Source organism: Rattus norvegicus, chromosome 13 (assembly GCF_021556685.1).
Source record: "Rattus norvegicus strain SHRSP/BbbUtx chromosome 13, alternate assembly SHRSP_T2T, whole genome shotgun sequence".
NCBI lineage: Eukaryota > Metazoa > Chordata > Mammalia > Rodentia > Muridae > Rattus > Rattus norvegicus.
This window is the reverse complement of record NC_141546.1, coordinates 108,211,402-108,234,654: the sequence shown is the minus strand read 5'-3', so window position 1 is coordinate 108,234,654 and position 23,253 is coordinate 108,211,402. Positions and strand designations below refer to the sequence as shown.

The window sequence follows — 23,253 nt, the reverse complement described above, 5'->3', positions numbered from 1 at the left end:
TAAGACAACTGGGCACAATGCATCCAAGACCAGGAAGCAGAGAGGGGAATCCTGATGTTCAGCTTACTTCCTCCTCTTATTCACCCTGGAACTCCCAGGTGACAGAATGGTGCCACCAACACTCAGGGTGTGTCTTCTTTCCTCAATTAATCTAATCTAGATAATCCCTCACAAATACACCCTGAGACTTGTTCCACAGTTCTCAAGCCCATCAGGATGACAACCAAAATCTACTACCACAGCACTATTTAAATCTTATGTTCTTGAGTTAAGATAGTTTATATTGCTGAGTGTTTCACACCTGAGAATGATGCTCATAGAGTCTTTTTCTTTATCTAAGGTTTTGTGACAATCTGTGATCACAATTATAAACAAAATCTAAGTTGTGTTTTTACTTGACTCCACCTGTCAGCTTTCTTCAGATATTTCACAAGAAGTGAATTGTTGTGTGTTTTCCTTCAGTCAGTCTCTCTACTCTCTAACATCTGCATTTACTGTACTTGAGGAAGAGGTTAAGAGAGCAGAAATGTGGAAATTAATCTGCCAAGAACATCAGGACAGTGCATTGGATCTGGTGAGAGAAAGCAGGAAGAGTCAAATAGCCAGAGAAGAACTTAATGTATTGGGCTTTTGTTTATGCCTTAGAAAATTTGGAACTCCTATTTGAAAATGTCTTCAACCAGGGCAATAAAAACATGTCAGAAATGTAAAATATCAGCCCTCTCTCCATACCTGCTTTTAAAAATTGCTCTTTGATTGAATCCACAGGGAACAGCTGAAGCAAGGCAATGGACCTTACACAATGAAATACTTAAATGTGATGGGGGAAAGGCCAGTGTTTGAAGCCCTGTAAGTGAGGAATTTATTCAGTGTTTTGAGGCAAGGGTGAGAAGGTGAGCTGACAGGAGGGGGGAAGGAAAGCAAGCAGGTTGGTGGAGGCAGAGATATGGGTACGTAAGAGCAAAAACTGGAGCAAAAACATTTTAAAATAAAATACCCTGAAGTCAGATTCCTTTCTGTAAACCTGCAGGGACCCAATAAAAAGCTGCCACTAAATGAAAGTGTTACCAAAGCAGATGGAGAAAAACATCAGAAAATCAAATGACACATTTGAAAGGGCAAAACATCAATATTACTAAAGAACTGATCAGATATGTCATTTTGAAATGCAACCAAAGCAACCAAATCGTGAAATGTGTTAAAATGGGGAACAGGGTGGATACGGGTCTAGCTCCTGCCATGCAGAAAATCAGATGCTCTGCGGGAATACATGAATAAAAGGGTAGGCAGGTTGTGTCTATACACATTTAGAAATTGTCAAAAAAAATAAAAATAAAAATGATGGACCATGCTAAGAGGAGTATTTGTTCCAGCCAAGAGGACTTTAGTAAGTCTCTGGGACCACCAGCCTGACCTTGGCCTGTCAAATGCTCTTTGCAGCTTAGCCCTGGTATTTCCTTGGCATTAGCAGTTACAGAAACCAGGGTTAGAATTCTTAATTCAAGGCTAAGAGGATGATGTGGCTTTAATAAATAGAGACTGTGTAACAGCAGCCTCTCTGTGGGTACTAACTACCCAGCTCACATGAATGTGTTTGCTGCCAAACTCCGGTCACTTTGACCAGAAGTAGTGGTGCTGGGCAGCTAAATACAAGCTCATTTTTTTCCTTTTCTTTATTTATATTTCAAATGTTATCCTCTTCCCTGGTTTCCCTTCCATAAACCCCTATCCCATCCCCATTCCCCCTGCTTCTTTGAGGGTGCTCACCCACTCACCTACCCACTCTTTCCTGCCTCCCCGCCCTGGAATTCCCCTACACTGGGGCATCAAACCTTCACAGGACAAAGGGCCCAAAGGGCCTTTCCTCTCATACAAGGGCCATCCTCTGCTACATATGTGGCTCCAGCCATGGGTCGCTCCATGTGTTCTCTTCGGTTGGTAGTTTAGTCCCTGGGAGCTCTGGAGGTGTCTGGTTGGTTGATATTGTTGTTCTTCCTCTAGGGTTTCAAACCCCTTCAGCTCTTTAAGTCCTTTCTCTAACTCTTCCTTTGGGGACCCTCTTCTCAGTCCAATGGTTAGCTTAGGAGCATTTGCCTCTGTATTTGTCAGGCTCTGGCAGAGCCTCTCAGGAGACAGCTATATTAGGCTCCTGTCAACATGCACTTCATGGCATCCACAATATTGTCTGGGTTTGGTGTCTGTATATGAATGGATCCCCAGATCAGGCAGTCTCTGGATGGCCTTTCCTTCAGTCTCTGCTCCACACTTGTCTCCATATTTCCTCCTGAGAGCATTTTATTTCCCCTTCTAAAAAGGATTGAAGCATGTACACTTTGGTCTTCCTTATTCTTGAGCTTCATGTGGTCTGTGAATTGTATCTTGAATATTCTGAGCTTTTGGACTAATATCCACTTATCATCGAGTGCATACCATGTGTGTTCTTTTGTGATTGGGTCACCTCATTCAGGATGATTATTTTCTGGTTCCATCCATTTGCCTAAGAATTTCATGAAGTCATTTTTTTAATAGCTGAGTAGTACTCCATTATGTAAAGCTCTTACTAAACACATTTTCTAAGCTCTTAAGAGTTGGGAACTGCTCAACAGGTAAAATACTTACTGCTTACTACACATGGATGAGGATCTGAGTTCAATTTCCAGTACCCATGTAAAAATGATCCAGGGATGAGTCAGGCATGGTGGCATAAATCTTAACCCCAGCAATTGGGAGGCAGGCCACTCAAAGCCACACAGTAAGATCCTGTCTCAAAGGAAAATAAAAGGATCCAGGGATGATAGGACATGATTGCAATCTCAATGGTAGGAGGTAGATCCTTGAAACTTGTTTTCCAGCTAGCTTGGCAGAATGAGTTTCAGGTCATCAATGAAAGACCCTCCATACTCATAATACAAGTGTACACACACACACACACACACACACGCACACACTGCAAAATATGTGTTGTATGGAATAGGCCAGGCATCAGATATTTAGCCAGAACATCAGAAATGAATCAACACGTGCACACAATATCCTAATAGTTGAAAAATATTATCAGAAAACTCAGGTAAGGCCATTAAAAACTGTGAGAAAGATCTGATAGAATAGGAGTTAGGTGATGCAGAGGGCTGAGTCTCAGTCCCCAGATTCACTGCTCTTGGGACCTGCTTCTACCCCCTAGAATGCAACCTGAAGTTTCATCCTGTAATGATGACTTAAGCACTGTAAAATTTCAAGCAATCTACAAAATCCCTCTAAGTCTCAGTTTCCTCATCTCCAAAATGAAGATGGGGATGCTATGAATCTCATGAGAGTCTTTGAAAGGATTAAAGAAAACAATTCACAAGAAGAATTTGTAAGTGTTGGGATTAACAATCAATAAACTCAATAAATGAAACTATTAAATTACCTAAAAGCTATATAGTAGAAATCCATCTCTTTGTTTAGTACAAGCCTTTTCAGATTATAAAAGACAAAGGCAGTGAAAGGAGACCTCTGAATTGGGTGCCCCCAAACAGGGCAACATCCTTTGAGAACCAGAGCATGGTGTACCCCCTACTCCCTAGCTTACACTTATTCTTCCTCATACTTCTTGGGAGGACACAGTTCATTTACAATGTCTCTAAACTCTGCCTCTCCATGCCCATCCTCTTCTTTAAAAAAAAGTTTGTTTTGTTTTGTTTTGTTTTGTAATGTAAGAATAAAAAAACATGACTGATATTAGCTTAAAATGCTAGTTTGTGTTCCTTATCAAGACTTTTGTTTTAGGACTAGGCATAGGAGTGGGGCAGTATGTTGTTGTACAGAAATTCTCATCCTCTTCAAATGAGGCCTTGGCCAACCTATGAAGGACACCATTGGGCTAGCTAACAGATGTGCATTTTGTTCACACATGACCTACATGTAGGTCATATGGATGGGAGACCCCACTTCTGGTAACAAGCACTCAGGTCAGTTGAGAATAAATCAGTTGCCTCCTCCTTATCTAGATGAATTCAAATCTGTAAGGATTATCAACAGGACTGAGCAGAAATTATCCCATTTCCTTCAATGTAAACAAGGGTTGTTTTTAGAGAATTCTTGGGGAAGAAATCTAAATACCAAAAACAGACTTTTTAAAAAAATGTATTCATTTTTTGTTTTTACAATTTCTTGATGATTTGATAGAGAATGGTGAGTGAAGGAGAAAGGTGGCACAAACAATTAAAAGAAAAGAAATGGGGTTGGGGATTTAGCTCAGTGGTAGAGCACTTGCCTAGCAAGCGCAAGGCCCTGGGTTCGGTCCCCAGCTCCAGAAAAAAAGAAAAGAAAAGAAATGACACCACAAAAATGCATATGTGACATCAGTTGCTCAATTTTTAAGTCTTTTTGCTTCATAAACTGTCTGGGACACTTGAGTACTCAGAATTCCATATCTATTTTCATGAGGGTCAGCTTGTGTTGAGTAACCCAGGATGCTCTAAACTCTGAGACTAACGACTGTCATTTGGTTCAGAATCAGGACCAGAGGTAAATCAACAGTTCTGGTTATGTTTGAACACTCTTGGCTGGACTTCCAGGACATTTGGCTCCAAGATAGGTAGGTTGTCTCTAATCTTGTGTTTTGATCCCTCTGACACTGAAAGCTGGCTCACTCGGACTCTACTTCTTTCTTTCTCTAGCATTCAAAGGGCATCTACTGATTATATATATATTTATGGCAACAACTTGGACCCATTTGAATGCAAATTTCTGTTGTGTGTTACTACAAAACCATTGTCATTATCTGGGACTTAAAGATGCCAGCATCCACCAACTTAGCAACTGCCATAGTACATAGCTCAGTCTGTACAGATTACTTTTGTGAGTAAGTGATGTGACTTGATCTAAGTACTAGGAGATTGACTATCAAGCTTGATTTCTCCAGCTGGCCTCATGGAGACCTGGGTTCTCTGGGAGGAATTCCCAGACTTGGACAGAACCTAGACTGGTTCTGAAAGGTAACACACAATAACCAGTCTCCTTTCTTTAGAAACAGACTTCATCCATCACATTTTTCACCCATTTCTGTTCTAATAGTCAAGGCCAGCTGCTACTACCCAAGGCTGATTGTGCCAATAATGGATTATTATAATGCATGGGGCTAATAGGGCCGATGCTGACAGAAAATGGCGGGTGAGATGGATATGTGCAATAAAAACGAAGACTCTCTCACATTTATATATTGCCTTTATTTTCGAAATGTGTTCACATCTGTTATGTCATTTTCTCATCCCAATACCCCTGAGAATGATGGATCCTTCAGGCATAAAGCTTCTTTTATTCAGATGCAAAAAATGTCAAGCTGACTGAAAGGTCTTTCCAACGATCCTTGTGGCAAATGGACAGCCATTGGCCTTCTAAACTTCTTAACAGGTTAGTGCCCTACAAAAAGAGCGAAGGCTTTCTCCATCCACTTGGATTATTCCTATTCACCAATCCTTGATTTAGAATGAAAATGAAAATTCTTTTTGTTTCCCCAGCCGACTGTAATACACTGAAGTTGTTGCCTTTTCTTCTCAATGTTCTGAGTTCCTCCCTTCTTCTCTCTTCTACTTGACATGTAAATTTGATGTTTCCACCCAATGATTCAATCAGGACAGAATGCTAATTTATTAAGCAAGTGTGTAAAAGCTGCAGTGTACTACAGCCATGACTATGATTGACACAGGAACAAAACAGCAGCAAAGTCGAAGTCTCCTCAACTGAGGCCATCATAAAAAGAAAACATGGTGAATCTTTGAGGCTCATCAGCTTTTTATCCAATCCTTCCATTATCTGCTTAGACAAGGACATAAATGAGGACATAAATGAGAATTGCTGAAACTAGCCATGCAGAGCAAGACAGCCAGTTTCTCCCACAGCATTCTGCAAAGTTCCTGAAATATTGAGGGTGAGGATGTAGAAATGCTGTCAACTGGGCTACTGTGGGTTCCAAACTTATTAGGGTTATCCTATATTCCTCTTTTCTTAGTTCAAATTGAGTACATTTAAAGAAATACAGAGTACTTACACCTTTTAACAACAAAATTTATTCCTAATTATACAATTACTTTATCATGCAGCACTTGCTGGAAAAGGGGAAAAAAAACCACTATGAGGCAGAAAATGGGCTGGCTTAAGGTATTTTACTTTTTATTAAAAAAAAAAAAAAGGTTAACAACCCAATTTCTTTCCCCTCCGGAACTCAAAACTGTTAAGGCACACCAAGTGTTCCTCATTTCTGGATAATAAAATAATGATGTAATTAACAATTAAATAGCACAGTATCATAAGAAATTATTAAACTTGCTTGTGGAAGGAAGTAAAAGCCATACTATTTTAAGGAATGTTAAAATGAGATAATTATTATCTAGCTTAAATGTAAAAGCCAAATTCTTCCAATGTGCTTTCTGCCCGTGGCTATTGGGTACATTTGGAGTTTCTCTGACTCTTTGTGGTCCTTGAGTCTGTGGATGGGTAGTCACAAGCTGAGGTGTATTCGAATCCCACAACTTTATCTTCATCCCCGGACCCTATCCCAGCTCCTCCTGCTCCCTACCCTGGACAGTGTCTGCTGTTCATGTAGACTCCACTTGCTGCCCTCCCTGGGATACAATGTCTGCTAGCCTTGTAGGTTCCCCCACCCCTGGCCATCCTGGATAAAGTGTCTGCTGTCTATATAGACTACTTTTGCTGCCTTTCCTGGGACACAGTGTCTGCATACTACATAAGCTCCTCCTGCTACCCTCCCTAGGCAGCTGCTTTACCTGCTATCTTTTGTTCATCTTCTCTTTACTCTAACAAACACCTGAACCTACTGACTTATAAAGAGAAACATTTATTTGGCTCACAGTCTAGGAGGTTTCAAGGTCATAATCAACTGACCCTGCTGTTTTTGAGCCTATGGTTGTAGGCATCAGAAACTGGCTTTATGATCACCTCCCAACCCAGCAATGAGGTCATCCCTAGGCAACAACAGTTGCCGTGGCAACTGCCACACATTCCCAGTGTGCACCTTACTGTGCTTCACCTGTGTGTTGCCTCACCAGTGCATAGTGGTGCCAGCGATTATGTCACAGCTCAAATAAAAATAGAGACCCCCAACCTCTTGCCCCTTCTCTTCCTCCTTTGCCCTCTTCATCCTCTTCTCTTCCCTGCTCCCCCTAACCCCCAATAGACCTCTTTTCCTGGAACTGTGCTGGCCTGTTGTGATCTGTCCAGATATGAGCTGCCTTCTAACACAATGGTGAAGCAGCACATTGTGGTGGAAGTTTGCAGAGAGCAAAGCTGCTTATCCTGGATAAGCACAAAAGAGAGAGAAAAAGAGTTGAAGACTCTTGGTCTGCATTGAAGGTTGATTCAGAGTCAACTGAAGACCTTACCCTCAACCCTGCTTCTCACAGTCATTACCACATCCCAAGAGAAAACTTGGGAGGACAAGACTATTACACACATGCCTTTTAGGGATATTCTAGATTAGCAATCTGAGTACATGCTGGCGAACACCCATGAAGATAGGACACATCTCTCTTACAGCAAGGAATGTGACCATCCTTTATTGTTGAATAAGTATACTGACCCTCTTCTGGGTCTAGTTTTGTCTCCTCTGGATCAGTTTACCTTTCAGGAGCAGTAGGCTTCATCTACAATGCCTATCTGATAGCATATTGCTTGTCACCTTCAAGAATCCACCTTGTCGCTGGAACGTTATCTCAATGACATTGGATAGAATTCTAGGATCTTCCCAGATTTGGCCAAATGTGGTGTATTAATAGTTACCTTTCACATTAGTTTGACAAAACTCTGGGCAGAAACAACTCCAGGAAGGAAATATTTATTTTGACTCACAGTTTCAGAGGGCTTTGGCCCATTATGATGGACAAGGTGTGGAGTACAGCTTAATGTGTGGGGACAGAGGTATTGGAGGAGACTGCTTACATCATGGTAGATCTGGAGAGAATGACAAAAGAGCCTGACAAGGATTGAAAAGACCAGGCATAACCTTCAAAAGGCCACACCGAGCTACCAACCAGACCATACCTCACCCAGTGCCCAAAGCCTCTCAAAATAGCACCACCAACTGAGCCTCAAACATTCTAAAAAAATGTTAGAAGCACTTTAATTCAAACCATAACGTTCCACTCAACCCTTAAAGACTCATGGGCATCTCAGAATGCAAACTGCATTAAATATCACTTTAAGATTATCTAGAATCTAAAATTAAAATGCCTGAGCCTAAACTTTCTACTGAGACTCAATCTCAGTCTGTTAAGAGACTCAATGTTTTCACTGTAAAATAAAAAGAAAATTTCATACTACTAAAATACAATGGCACAAAGGAAACTTTGCCATTGCAAGAGATGAGATGAAGGCAAGACTGAAAGCCAGGAGGGAAAATTCGAGGTCCTATAGCTCCATGTTCAACATCTAGGATATGCGTGGTGCCAATGGCTTAGGGAGCCCACCCACATATTTGCTATGGCCTATCTATTGGGCTGCCTCCAAGTTTTCCTTGGCGGTATCCCATGTTTCTGGCATCTCGAACATCCTGGAGTCTCTACTGCAACTTGGGCATCAATCTTACAGCTTCATGCCAGTCTCGATCAGGAGCATCCTGTGAATAATGTGACCCCGGTACATCTTGCCTGGCCTCACAAACATTTCTCTTTATTGCCAGTAGAGATTTCCATGATCATATAACCCCTGCATTCTGCATACCTACCAGACTAACCCTGAGTGATTTGCTGCCAGCTTGAGTAGTAGCCAGGCGCCCTTAGACTGCTGTTGCAGAGGTCTCTGAGCGCTTCCTATACTTAAGCGGTTCTTTGCAAGTGTAATACACTTAAAATATTCCTCTTTTGAAGGAAAGTCCTCTAGACCAGTTTGAAGTTTTGTACACTGGAACCTTCAGATGAGTAATTCCTGAAGCATCTTTAAGGGAAATGTTTCCTAAAATGTTTCCAATGAAAAGGACTGATGTAGAAATAGAGAAGAAGGTATTCATATCACAGCAGGTCAGAAATCAGAGAGTGAGGCTGGAGCCAGGGATACAGCAGGAGCGTGGCCTATCACCACCATCTAAGTCTCATCCCTAGAATTTCCAGAACCTTCTTTCACAGAGTCATCAACTAGGAGGCAAGTGTTTAAACATGAGCCTGAGGAATGTTTCAGCTTTGAACCATATCAGGCTCCCTCCTACCCATTCTCGCTTACTATCACATGCTCTAGCTACACAAATGACAAGTGACACAGCTTTCTAGGGGATGAAACATATTTTCCTTCGCCTTCATAAATCTTAATACATAAAATTCTCCCAAATAAACAATATATTAATGAAAAAAGAGCCCAGAAATCTATTATGTGTATTTAATCAAAATACAGGAGACAGAGGAACACTGCACTGCTCTAAAATGCACATAATTTCTAATATCATATGGTGCAGGATCTTCAACATAGAGCAGCAAAATGTGACAAAGGAGGTGACAAGACAAAAAAGATTTTGAGTGTTTAGGGGTGTGAGTTCTGGGGATGACAAACAACTGTCAGACAAAGGCTAGTTAGAGGAATTCTGACGCAGGCCCTCCTGCTTCTGTCTCCAAGCTTGCAAGGTCTAAAACTGCTTGGATTGGGTAGCCTTTCTTCTCCATGGTTTTCTGAGCAGAGAGAGGAAGAACAGCTTTCTGTATTTCATTCTTCTAGGTTGGTTCAGACTACTAGTTTTGAGTATTTGGAAATGGTTTACGCTGATCTGTCACTGAGTCCTTTGCTGTAAGTAAGTACCTGCGCCTGAGTAACCTTTAGAGCAGAGCCTTGGTGCTGTAACCTGCAGAGGGAAAGAGTGCTACATGTTTTTAGGTGCGAAGGGATGGAGAAGGACAAACGCTACAGGAAGCCTTTCTCACAATGTTCTTAGTCCCATTCACAAGGGAAAAGACCTTGTGGGCAAAACACAAATTTCCCTGAAAGATCCTGTTTCTCTTTCGTTTTATTTATATAATTTTCTAATTTTTGAGAATTTCACAAATACTGTATTTACATCATTCTGTATCCCTCCCTCTCCCTCCAACTTTCTGTGTCCCCTAATTTGTGACCTATTCTTCTTTATTATTGTTACCTATACATATATACAAACAAACATACATACATACATACATACATACATACATACATACATATTCTATTGAGTCCATTTAGAGTTGCTCAGTTGGACATGCATTTAGGTCTAATCAATTGGAATCTGATAACGTATCAGGTAGCTTGTGCTTGTAGAAAAATTTATATTCTCTTCCTCCCCCTGATTCCCCACTTCTTAATGCCATTACTTTGGAGATTAGGTTGTGAAATGGAGGATGTGAGCCATCTGCCCACTCTACTTTCTCTGTATTCTTCCATGTTTTATCCTGGCAACACCACAACACCACTCATCCAGTAGTTCAATGTCACTTTAGCCTTGAATTCTCAAAGGTAAGGGTAGCACCATCTTCCTTTGTGCTCATAGTGCACATGCGCAGAGCACTGCCAGCTACGCGCCGCCCAGATACCTTTAAACTGTTCTGGAAGGAACGAATGGTCCTGACAGGAACACCTTCCTCCTAATCCACTTGTTTTCTTGGCTGATTTTTCATGTTCCTTGGCTCCTTAATTTTCCTTTCCTTTTCCGTCTCCATCTAACAGGATCTGTGGGATGGGAAGCCTGCAGAGAAACCAGTTGCTATGCCCGTCCCTACTGGAATGTCTTCTTCACACTTGACTGGCTGCATCTGCCTGGGGCTGGGATTCTGACAGCTGTTTAATAAACCACATCAGCAGTGCACCAGCTTAAGACAGAATGAAATTGAGCGCCTCACATTCCATTCCTACTTGCTGATAACCATCATTTACCTTTTAATATAGCAGTATTTCCCTACCTCCCTCCCCACAAACAGCTGCCTTCTTCCCTTTGGTGTAGTGAAAGGGCTCTTGCTTGGGGCTGGGGTTTTGCAGCCCCAGCACGTGTTCACCTGTATCAGCTGATGGCTGCTCAAGCACTTCAGACATCTGAGGAATCTCCCCTTCCCTCCCCTTCTTCCAAATGCTTTGTAAAATTCTTTGCTTGGCAGAGAAAAAGCCACATCTCCCAGCTGCATCTGCCCTGCTGGTCCCCATTCTATTGTAAGGTCCCCATTCTATTGTAAGGTGTATTACAGTTGAGTGTGGTGGTGGTTATCTTTTTAAAGGCCTTGCATATTCCATCTCATTGAATAACAGAAACCAGAGGACGAAGGGGAAAGAGAAAGAGGCTGTGGAATGCTGTAAAGGGCAGGCTGGGATGAGTTAGTATATAGCCTATCCTTCTCCAAAGAAAAGGGACGCATCTCCTGTTACAATAGAAGAGATGGGAAGCCATTTCAAACCATGGTATTACTCCCCAAACCTTTCATTTTATCTCAGCACTTAGAGGCAACTTCACTGTTTCTCTGGGGTGGAGCTGACAAAGCTGAATCTACCAGGCAGCTCTGGGAAGTCTCCCTCCAACATCTGTCATTTAGCAGCTCAAAGCTGAAGTAGACAGGACAGAGCACCAGATTGCTGTGGAAGCCCGGCTACAGTCGAGGGTTGGTCTCTCATCCAAGCAGATTGAAATTAGGTTTCAAAACTACCCGTGAGAAAGAAAGATGTGATGAAAAGTCGCTGATGCAACTGAAAATAGTGTGGTGATAGCTGAAGAGGGAGAGAGTGGGGTAAACGGGGGGCTGCTCAAAAGACTTAAAGCGTCCCACTCCACATGCCTGTGGCTCCCTGGTTTCCCCCAACTCTCTGTTTTATTAACTGAGCCTCTTTTATGAGTACTTTAATAAACCTGGCTATTTTCTTCCTCGTGCAGGGAAGATCATAAACTCCCCTGCTTTTAAAAAATACAAATAAATAGCTCAGGGCCCTGAGCTCACCCAGAAGGAGTAAAGAGGGGATAGGAGTGTGTTCAATAGCTACACCTAAGAGCTCCTTTTGAGAGTTTGCCAGGCACAAGGATCTCATCTGGAATCCAACAGAAGCCTACAAAGGAGGGAGAGCTTTTGTGGACTTTGGGAGGAGGCTAATCCTTTAGGCCTGCTCATTTAAGTTGTTTATGTCTAGTGAATTATCCCCTAATCCCTGCCCTTTGCCTGAGGCCAAGAAAGTTCTGCCTGTCTCTATGTAGAGGAAGGGCTAAGTTTCTAAAAACCCAGCATCTAGTCTGACCCCTTAGGTACCTAGACACCATATGATCTCTTGGGGGAAGTTAGGAGAATCCTCCTCTCTCTCTCTCTCTCTCTCTCTCTCTCTCTCTCTCTCTCTCTCTCTCTCTTCCCCACCCCACACATACTCAAGCCATTACCAAATCCCCTGACTCTACTTTAAAAATCAACACACTTTTCGAGTCTGTTCTGATACCTTGCATTTGGCCTAAGCCACAGTCATGGATCACTTGCATTATGCCAGTAAGTAATTCATACTTGCTCTCTTCTTGTCCTCAACCCCACTTCACTCTCTGGTTGTTTTTGAAAGAAAGTGCTGGGAAGATATTCACTTACATCCTGTGTGTTCCAGTTTACTCATTGTGACTGACTTTGTGAGCCCTTGTAACTCATCTGTCCTTTAGGAAGGATGGACAACATCTACCTCCTTTGTTTTTTGCCTGTTCTTATACCTGGAATACTCTCTGGACATATTTTTACTCACACACACACACCCTTCTCAAGAGTCCCTTGTTACTTTTCCTGGATCATCTCATTCTAATCTGGGTGGGGGGAAAAGAAGAAAAAACAAAGCTTCCAGCACCCCCATTGATCTTTACTTGTCTGTTGCAGTACCTGCCCCACCCAGCCCAGCATACTACACATTTCTTGTCTTTGCCAATCTGTGCTTTACTTAGGGGCAGATTTTTGACTTTGTTGCCCTCATGGCTCTTTCCTTGTGGTCAGAACAGAGCATAGTACAAAACAGGTACTTCATAAGAACTTATGTTCAGCCCATTCTGGGATAAAATTTAGAGGTAAATTCTGCATTTGTGTTGTAGTCAGGTTCCCAGGGTAGAACTGGACCCAGCTCCTCCCCTGATGTAGATGTGTGGTGACCCTGGAGGGCAGTTTCAGGAATACCAGTCAACCACTGGTCATGACCCTCTTCTCCTTATTTTGAAGGGAAATTTAACCAACTAGATCCCTGTCACTTGTGCTTAGTGGGAGCCCAGGTAGGTGGTAAGGGAGAAAACTTCCCAGGGACAGCATCATTCCAGAGAAGAGCAGAACAGGCAGAAGAGTGGCCTTGCTGAAAGTAGTGAGAGTGGAACAGAGGCTGAGGTATTTGATTAGCTCCCCAGAAAAGACCTGGGTTGGGATTGCAGTGGCTTCCTGGTAGGCTGACTGGGTTACCCTGCACTGACTACCTTCCATGAGCACTTCCATGACCTGTCTCACACAATCTTTCTCTTGCACCTATGGTAGTCATGCGGCCTGAGAAAGTTCAATAGAAACATATTTACAGTGGCATCTGGGTGAGGATGGACAGTAGAACCCGAGAGTCAGACTGGTCAAACACCTGATGTCAAGCCAAGACCTCCATCTATGGTCTAGCTTGGTGTGCCAGAGGTCCACATTGGGTACGAGAGTATCTGGAATTGAATAGTCAGAACAGAATTTAGCACTGATAAGCTGCATGTGGCAGCATGCAGTAACTAGGTGGGCAGTCCACGTATGCATGTGGTCTAGCAGTGATAACTGGTAACAGGAGCCTCAATGACAGAAGCCTGAAGAAATCCAAAAGATGAGTGAAGGTAGGAATTTATAGTCATTATCTCAGGAAGATTCTCTTTTCCCTCTTGTAGGGACAAAGGTACAGGGAGTATTGAAGGGATTGAAGATGCTTGGAAAGACATGCATCTCTTGACTGAGTTTAGGACAGGTTCAATTACTTTAAAGCATGGTACCTAATTCAGCTGGACCTATCTCAGGACCTTTCCTTTTTTATTGCTTAGGGAACTTAATAAGGGTATTTACTGTACAGGGGGCTGGTGATTACGTTCTCATCCTGGCTCAGCTTGGCGTCTTCAGGTTGAACACAGGCACTAAGCCCACAGCCACTCACCCTGTCTTTGGTGGTAGAAACTGGAACTAACAATTTGGAAAGTGTCTGTCATCATTCATCTCTTCTGATATTAAAAATGGAGTATTCTGATACCGTCAGCAGGTTTCAGCCAGCTCACTAGTGCATCATGGTTTACAGAACTTTCATACACTTCTCTTCTCCTTGGCAGTGGAGCCAAAACAGAATTACTTCAAATGAATCCCAAATATGATCTATTGGCTCTTTCTTTCCAGTCTGTTACCCATTTTCTGTGTCTTGTCTGGGAAGTGTCCGCTATCCTGAGGCATTCTTTGCAGTTACCTGATGATAGAAAGATGATTGATTAGAAGGCACAGACGAGTGGAGGAGCATAACCAGAGCGCAGCATTCCCTGCTAAGAAAGGATGGCTACGGAGTGAAGAGTCGATGTCAAACTATCTCACTCCAACTTTGCTCTGGGGGACAATATCTGGCACAGTTTCTTGGGCTTCACTCAGCTCCTTGTGGGCACCTGCTGCTGGAGAACCAGAAAAAACACCTTCATCATGACCTGCTGAGAATCTAGGTATGGAAAGAGTGATGCTATGCTGACTTATGGTAACTGATGGTGTCAGGAAGCTGGACCATGCCAGGCAAGCCTGGAGCAGACTGAAGGAAAGCAACAGCTTGTTTCTAAGTCTGCTTGGAAGCCTAAAGAGATTGGAGTCATACTGTCCTGGTGAGAGTTGTGGCACTTCAGGGAAATACTAGAGCAGGTATGGCTCATTTTTTAGTTCAAATGAGCTGTGGTAGTTTGAACAGGAATAACCCCATAGACTTGTGTGTTTGAATGCTTGGCCCTATATGGAGTGGCACTATTAGGAGGTGCCTTTGTTGGAGGAAGTATGTTACTGTAAGGGGAAGGCTTTGAGGTCTCCTATTCTCAAACCATGCCCTGTCTGACACACAATCTCCTTTGGATGCCTGAGGATTAAGATGTAGAACTCTCAGCTCCTTCTCTAGCACCATGTCTACCTGCATGCTACCATGCTTCTTACCATGGCAATAATGGACTTTAAAACTCTAAAACTGTAAGCCAGTCCCAATGGAATGTTTTCCTTTGTAAGAGTTGCCATTGTCATGGTGTCTCTTCACAGCAATTAAACCAAAACTAAGACAGCAGCCAAGGACCATGCATAGAAATTCCTTGGCTTCTGGGTTCTTGAGGCCTGTATCCAACAATCTCTCTTAGCTCCAAGATCCTTGGAACTGGGTACAGAAGGGATGTTTCTCCCAGCCATGACCCATATCTTCATATTAGTTACTTTTCTGTTGTCCTGATAAAACACCATGAACAATGCAACTCAAGGAATCCTAGAATAAGAGTCATGGTATGGAGACATCATAGAACTGTTGTTGTTGTTGTTGTTGTTGTTGTTGTTGTTGTTGTTGTTATCAGCAGCACCAGGGGCTATGGCAGCAGTGGTGGAAGCAGATATATTGAAGCAGGAGCAGGAAGCTACAGAGATAGCCTCAAACAGAACAAGGGCAAAGTCTCCCAAAGCCCAACTCCAGTGATATACTTCCTTCAGCAAATCATACCTCTTAAACCCCCCTGAACAGCACCACCACCTGGAGACCAAATGTTCAAACAGAGGCTATGGGGACATTTCTCATTCTGAAAGATCACATTCTGAAACAACTTTGTCTTTATAGGTCATCTATTCTTAGATTCTGAGCTGTCCCAGCCCCATACATGTAATCATGTCAGGGAATTGGCATGTGGGGATGCCTTCCTGCAGGCTCTAACATTTTCTTCCAGCATTGGATGGGGGAGTGTTCTTTTGTGTCTGAGATATAGAGCTTTTCCTTTGAGCTTTGAGTTGGTTGAGAACTGAGGACTGAGGGCTCCAGATGAGCAGGCTTTCACCTACATCCAACTGATAACAGTGATCACAAATCATGATATGCAGGGTCAGAACCAGAGTCCTTCCCCAGTACTTCCTCTCAGGCATTCAAGGACTCCCCTGTCTTGTATCCACAAGTTATCAGGGACTGTGGACTTGTTTCTTCCAGAAAGGATGGACCTCTTGCCTGAGTTTGGCTTGATCTAAGGTAGAAGGCTCCAGATTCTAAAGCAAAGGCCAAGCTCATGTTCCCTCCATCCTCAGTAGTGGCCTATAGTTTTGATTACAGTTCAGCAGATACTCTTGAATAAGTCCAGAGCCAACCTACTCCTAGCAGTAATGTCACTGAAGCATGTACTCCATTTGACCAGTCATATGACCATTCGAATCTCGTCTGAAAAGAGGTTGAGGCAATGGAATGCACACTAGGACCACAAGAAGACATACAGCCCCAAAAGAGTACATCTCCTTAATGTCCCCCCATAAAATGCACTGCTTCTTTACCTTGGCTTATCCTGTAGACATTATTTCTGCAAGAAAGGAAAAGAAATCAGTTGATCAACTCCTGCCCCTCATATCCTTACATCTGCTTTTCTAAAAAAATAGCAGGAAATGTCAGTCTGTTTCCCTCCCTGAAGGTTGAACTGACAGCATTCACTTTACAAATGAAGCCCCCTGTCCTTGACTTTCAATAATGAAAAAGTCACTCGAAAACTTTCTACCCTTGACTTTGATCCTTTCTCCTGTCAGAATGATGGTGACATTAGCAAGTGTACACAGAGGGGGGTTTGGTGCCAATTAACAATTTCTCATTAGCTTAATTAGGGGACACATGTTTTTAATCACAGCTAAGAAAGTGGAGTGATTGAAGAATTGATTCTGAGCTTTTGAAAGCCTTACTGGAAATGCATGGAATTTAATTCTGCAGGTGTGCCTTTAGAGACATGGGGGTAGAAATAGTTCTCCATAAATTTCCTGAACAAAACACCAATGGCTTATGCTCTAAGATCAAAAATCAACAAATGGGATCTCATAAAACTACAAAGCTTCTGTAAGGCAAAGGACACTGTTGTTGGACAAAACGGCAACCAACAGATTGAGAAAAGATCTTTACCAATCCTTCAACTGATAGAGGGCTTATGTCCAAAATATACAAAGAACTCACGAAGTTAGACTGCAGGGAGACAAATAGCCCTATTAAAAATTGGGTTCAGAGCTAAACAAGGAATTCACAGCTGAGGAATGTCAAATGGCTGAGAAGCACCTAAAGAAATGTTCAACATCTCTAGTCATAAGGGAAATGCAAATCAAAACAACCCTGAGATTTCACCTCACACCAGTGAGAATGGCTAAGATCAAAAACTCCGGCAACAGCAGATGCTGGTGAGGATGTGGAGAAAGAGGAATACTCCTCCATTGTTGGTGGGATTGCAGACTGGTACAACCATTCTGGAAATCAGTCTGGAGGTTCCTCAGAAAATCAGACATTGCACTACCTGAGGACCCAGCTATACTTCTCTTGGGCATATACCCAAAAGATGCTCCAACATATAACAAAGACACATGCTCCACTATGTTCATAGCTGCCTTATTTATAATAGCCAGAAGCTGGAAAGAACCCAGATGCCTTTCAACAGAGGAATGGATACAGGAAATGTGGTACATCTACACAGTGGAATACTACTCAGCTATCAAAAACAATGACTTTATGAAATTCATAGGCAAATGGATGGAACTGGAAAATATCATCCTAAGTGGGGTTACCCAATCACAGAAAAACACACATGCTATACATTCATGGATAAGTGGATATTAGCCCAAATGTTCAAATTACCCTAGATGCACAGAACACATGAAACTCAAGATGGATGACCAAAATGTGGATGCTTCACTCCTTCTTTAAAAGGGGAACAAGAATACCCTTAGGAGGGGACAAGAAGGCAAAGTTTAGAATAAAGGCTAAAGGAATGCCCATTCAGAACCTGCCCAACATGTGGCCTATACATATACAGCCACCAAATTAGATAAGATGGATGAAGCAAAGAAGTGCAGGTTGACATGAACCAGATGTAGATCTCTCCTGAGAGACACAGCCAGAATACGGCAAATACATAGGCAAATGCCAGTGCCAAACCACTGAGCTGAGAATGGGACCCCCGTTGAAGGAATCAGAGAAAGGACTGAAAGAGCTGAAGGGGCTTGAGACCCCATATGAACAACAATGCCAAGCAACCAGAGCTTCCAGGGACTAAGCCACTACCCAAAGACTGTACATGGACTGACCCTGGGCTCCAACTGCATAGGTAGCAATGAATAGCCTAGTAAGGGCACCGGTGGAAGGGGAAGTCCTTGGTCCTGTCAAAGCTGGACCCCCAGTGAACAGGATTCTTGGGGGGAGGGCGGTAATGGGGGGATGATAGGGAGGAGTACACCCATGTAGAAGGGAGGGGTTGGGAGATGTTGGCCTGGAAACCAGGAAAGGGAATAACATCTGAAATGTAAATAAGAAATACCCAATTTAATAAAGATGGGGAAAAAAGCATAATGCAAATTGATTTGTTATTTCTCCAAAATAAAAATATTTTTTAATTTAAAAAAAGAAAGAAAGAAAAAGAAATAGTTCTCCATGCCTTGGCTTCCTGGAGCATTCAGGACAGGCGTCTGCATCAGAGAAAGAGACTGGATCTGGTGTAGATCTGAGATTATTTTTTAAGGTCTTAAAGAACCCAAGTACCCACTCTGTTATACAAGTTCTGTGAACCGGACAACTTTTTGTTATGAATGTTTTCAAGTAGCAGGCAGAATGGCATTTTTTTACATATCAAATATTCTTTTCCATCTGCACCTTTTTCTTCCCGGGTTCTGAGTCCACAGACCTCATAGTTGTAGAGAAATACACGAACGTGTGTCATTTGGCCACAGCTTTAGTGTTAGTAGTAGTTGTAGCTGTTCAGCTGTAAAATGTGGACTTCGTGGGTCATATGAGAATTCTGATTTTGCAGAGGCTGGTCACAAGAAAGACGTTTGACTTGGGACATTTAGTGGGAAGATGGGCACTTTTAATGATCCATGTGGCCTCTAGAGAGCAGCTTATTGGGATCATGTAGATCTGTGAGTGATAGCAGAAAGACCCAGAACCATGGACAATATTGGTTTATACTGTGTTAGCCTTTGTAAAATGCACAAAAAACCAAGAATTATATCCTTTAAAACCTAGGTATGCAAGTTTTGCTAACTGTGATTTTTAAGGAAAAGTATGCACAGAGATTTGCCTTGGGTAAATGCAAATGTCACTGTAGGATCCCTTGCAACTTGTCATTTTCCTTGGTTAAAAAAACAAAACAAAAAAAACAAAATAAAAAAACAAGGTGTTTATACAATACAGAAAATTTGCAAGAAATATTGGAAAATATGACAAAAAGAGGGAAAACATTTGCACATGATCCTAACCACTAGACATAATCACCACTTGTATTTTAGTGTCTACACTTTTCATTGCACACATTTTATAATGAAAATGATTAGATTTTATTTCTGGCCTTTAACATACTTTTTTTTACTTACTATATCATTATCTTTCCAAATCATTAAATATTCTTATACTACATAATTTTTAATGACTGCATAGTATTCCAGCCCATGAATTTGTCATATTTATTGTAATGCATTATGGATATTTTAGATTTTTGTTATTACAAGCAATGATAAAGTAGCTGTTCTTAAATATAAATCTTTCCTAGTGTCAGCAATCATCTCCTTGGAATACATTTCCAGAGGTAGAATTGCTGAGTCAAAAATTATGCACATTTTTAAGATTTCTGAACATCTCATCAGGTCGCTCCATAGAGAAGTTGTTTCTTCCCATTTCTGTTCTTTCAGCATGGGTTGGGAGAGTGCTCAGATATTACTAAAGGGAAAAGTGCAACTTAGAAAATAAAGTTAAAAAAAAACCTCACTATTGCTTTAGTTGGCAATTCTGACCGTTGAGGAGCACATTCTGTTTAGTTTTCAACTGTATTTCTTTGGAGGGGCTATGAGGTCAAACCATGATTTCATTCTATGTCTGGAGTCTTCATCTCTTTTGTTGTTCATTAGTGAGTGTTGTTAGGCAGTAAACAATTTAAACTGTTACTGGGTATCCATAAAAGAAATCTTTTCCCAGCTCGTTGCTTTTCTCCCTGTAATATCCTCATTACTGTTATTTATATATGCCTTAAATATTAGGAAAACCAATCTAGTGTTCTGTTACAGTCCCATCTTTTCTATATTTGGGGGTGCCCCCATTCTTTTGTATATTTATCAATGTTTTTCGCTTTTATCAATGATAGTTTTACCTGCATATATGTGGGAGTGTTTGTGCATGTGAGTAGAAGTGTCCGAGGTATCAGGAAAGGATATCAATTCTGCTAGAGCAGAAGTCATAATCAGTTGTGAGCTACCCAAGTAGGTTCTGGGAAACAAATTTGGGTCATCTATGAGGGTTGTGATCTCAGAGCCATCTCTCCAGCTCTTCTCACATTTAGCTTTTAAGATTCAGTACTAATTTAGATTTGTACATTGCACAGGTAGCTATCTATTTTCCTTTATAATAATTTTCAAGCTGCCAATTAATCCAACATTATTTATGAAGTTTTTCAGTATTTCCTTAATGTGTTCCAAGGAAAATGAATACTTCAGGATTCTAGAAAGTAAAGTCTCTTCAAACATGTGTGCTCTGAAATGGTGGCTAATCTATTTCCTTGTTAAAATTCAGAGTATATTTTTACTCAAAGGTTTCAAGAAGACCTACAGTAAAGATATGTATTTTATCTTGCTCTCCCAAAAATTATGCATTTGATCATGTAATCCCTTTACCAACAGTAGCTATTAGCATCAAAGGAACACACAGTGCGTGTCTGATTCAAAAGTCTGAGAAGCCGCCATGATGAAATATCACTGTTTAGGTGTTTGAAAAGATTCCATGTGTAATAGCGTTCTCTTGCCTATTTGAGTTCTAAAGAAATTGAGAAATAAGACTCAGTAGGGCACAAGAGGGTCAAGATATAACCTTTATTATTCATTAATGAGTGTAACTTAATGGCAAAGTCAAGCAGGACTACTATATGAACTCTGAACTTAAATGTATCTATTTGGTCCTAGTCTCTTTCTGTGGTTTGCTGTATACAGAAAGATCTACAAATGAAAAACTGGGGGAAAAATGAAACAGGAAAACAAAAGCCCTGGCTAGGTGGCTTCTGCCCAATGCAGAAGATCTGTCTGTCACATTCTCATCATATGCATCTGCCATGGCTGGCTATGTGCAGATGGGTTGCCCAAGGGTTTAGGTATTGAAATTTTATCCCCATCAATGAGCTATCCAGAGAAAAGAAGCATCTATGACTGTGGTGTTTAGAAGGACCTTTCCAAGATGACAAAAATTGGGTAAGCTTATCCGTGTGGAAATCACGGTTGAATCCTGGTGTTTTATAGAGAGAAAGAGACATGCGTACATACATATTCACATACAGGCACATGATATATATATATATATATATATATATGTGTGTGTGTGTGTGTGTGTGTGTGTGTGTGTGTGTGTGTGTGTGTGTCTGTGTGTGTGTGTGTGTGTGTGTGTGTGTGTGTGTCTATATGCACCCTCAGTCACTTGCTGTGTAGTGTTCTGTACATCTTCTCAACTCTACTAATCAGCAAAAAGACCATCATCTGATTCAGGGCATTGGATCTGCAAAACTAATAACCAAATGTTATTTTTGTAAGTTATCAGCCTGCTTCAGTATCTCCAATATGCATAGCTAGACTCACATCAAATTGATTTTATCATCTTTTTATGACACAAGACAGCTGAGGTAGGACAGAAAGAATGTGAGTTTTAACTCTGACATCCTGAGTTTTAATCGTGGCACTGATAATTTCTAGTTATGAGACCCAGTGAACTGTGTGCCTCAGTTTTCACATCTGCATAACCAAAGAAGAAAACTGTACCTTCTTCACAGGATGGTTGGCATGGGTGACAGATAATTAAGACAACATACTTAGCAGAACCAAGTTAAGTATGTAGTCCACAAAGCTTCGCTGTTATTTGGCTTTTTATAATTATTTAAATCTCTTTCAAAGGAGAAAATTTTCCTGCATTATGGCTGCTCAGATTATGGTTTAAGACAGAGCAATGTAGCATCTTTTCCTTTACATAACAAAGATGACAACCTTGATCCTCCAGCAGCCTTTGGAAGATGGTAAAAACCAAGCTGTGTCAGGAAACTGCTCCCTAGTGATGGTGTAATGGGGAAACTGTGTATAAAGTATGATGTTTCTTTCTCCCTATTTTGTATCAGTTGGTAGGGGTGATTGCTGCCTGACAAGTGACCATCTAGGTTGGAAAGTCTGTATGTGTCAGGCCCATCAGTCTTTGGCAATTTGGTGCTAGCATTCTGCAGCAAAGTCTGTTACCCTCTTCATCATTTGGACAGTTCTCTGGGACTCTTTCAGGTCCCAGGCTCTGCAGTTCTCTTCTCTGCTATGCCATTCCTCTTGTTCCTGGCCTGGCTACTTTCTTGAACTGTTCAGCTACCTCCTGTGTCCAAGGCCATTGTTACAGTGGCCACCATTGAGAAGGCAGCTATTTCCACCTTTTACTGTGGCTGTCACCCCTGGTTGGGGCATAGCTATCAATGCTGATGGATGCCTTGCTGCTTTTACAGCTTGAACTGCTAACCACTCCATGCTTTCTCTTTTTCAATAGGTGCTTCTCTATGCAACTGTGGCTGTGTGCACAGGATTCTCTGCTGTCACCACTTGCCTCTGCAACTCTGGTTTTGTGAAGTTTCTTTCTACCAGTTATCAGTCAGCTCACTGTACTAAAAATAAACCATAAAAGACTATTAAAGGGAAACCCTTTATTGGACCTAATGTTACCGTCCCAAGGGAGACAGAACATGAAGTCATCCTCTGGCCAGTTCACAATCCCATTGCATATTCTGCTCATATACCTATGGAAAATGATTTTGCACCCATCACAGCAAACATTCCATGTTAACAGAGTTTTGTATTTGCACTATTCATACTATTTTCCCTTTTCTATCATCATAGAAGTCCCTCTGCTGGATCACCAGTGGGATGGGACCCCTCTTGCCCAAGTGGACATGGTTACAAGGTCATCTGAAACTCAACAAGACCTCAAAAATCTGGCACAAACTGTAGCAATCTTGTGTAGCAATCTGTCACCTTCAGGAGCCAGAACAGTATCTGTGATTGTTGTGCAGTTTCCTCATGGTATATGTGTTGTCAT

At 41.7% G+C, this 23,253-nt stretch overlaps 2 long non-coding RNA genes across 4 annotated transcripts in view; one reads left to right on the top strand and one right to left on the bottom strand.

Annotated features, from left to right (window-relative positions):
- Positions 1-23,253, top strand: part of LOC102549557 (uncharacterized) — a 250,849-nt gene that overhangs the window by 185,595 nt on the left and 42,001 nt on the right. The gene's annotated exons all lie outside the window — the stretch shown is intronic.
- Positions 5,191-6,827, bottom strand: LOC134481548 (uncharacterized). The gene is made up of 2 exons (XR_015635826.1): positions 6,768-6,827; positions 5,191-5,796 (listed from the first exon to the last, which is right to left on the bottom strand). It is a non-coding gene; the product is annotated as an uncharacterized LOC134481548 (long non-coding RNA).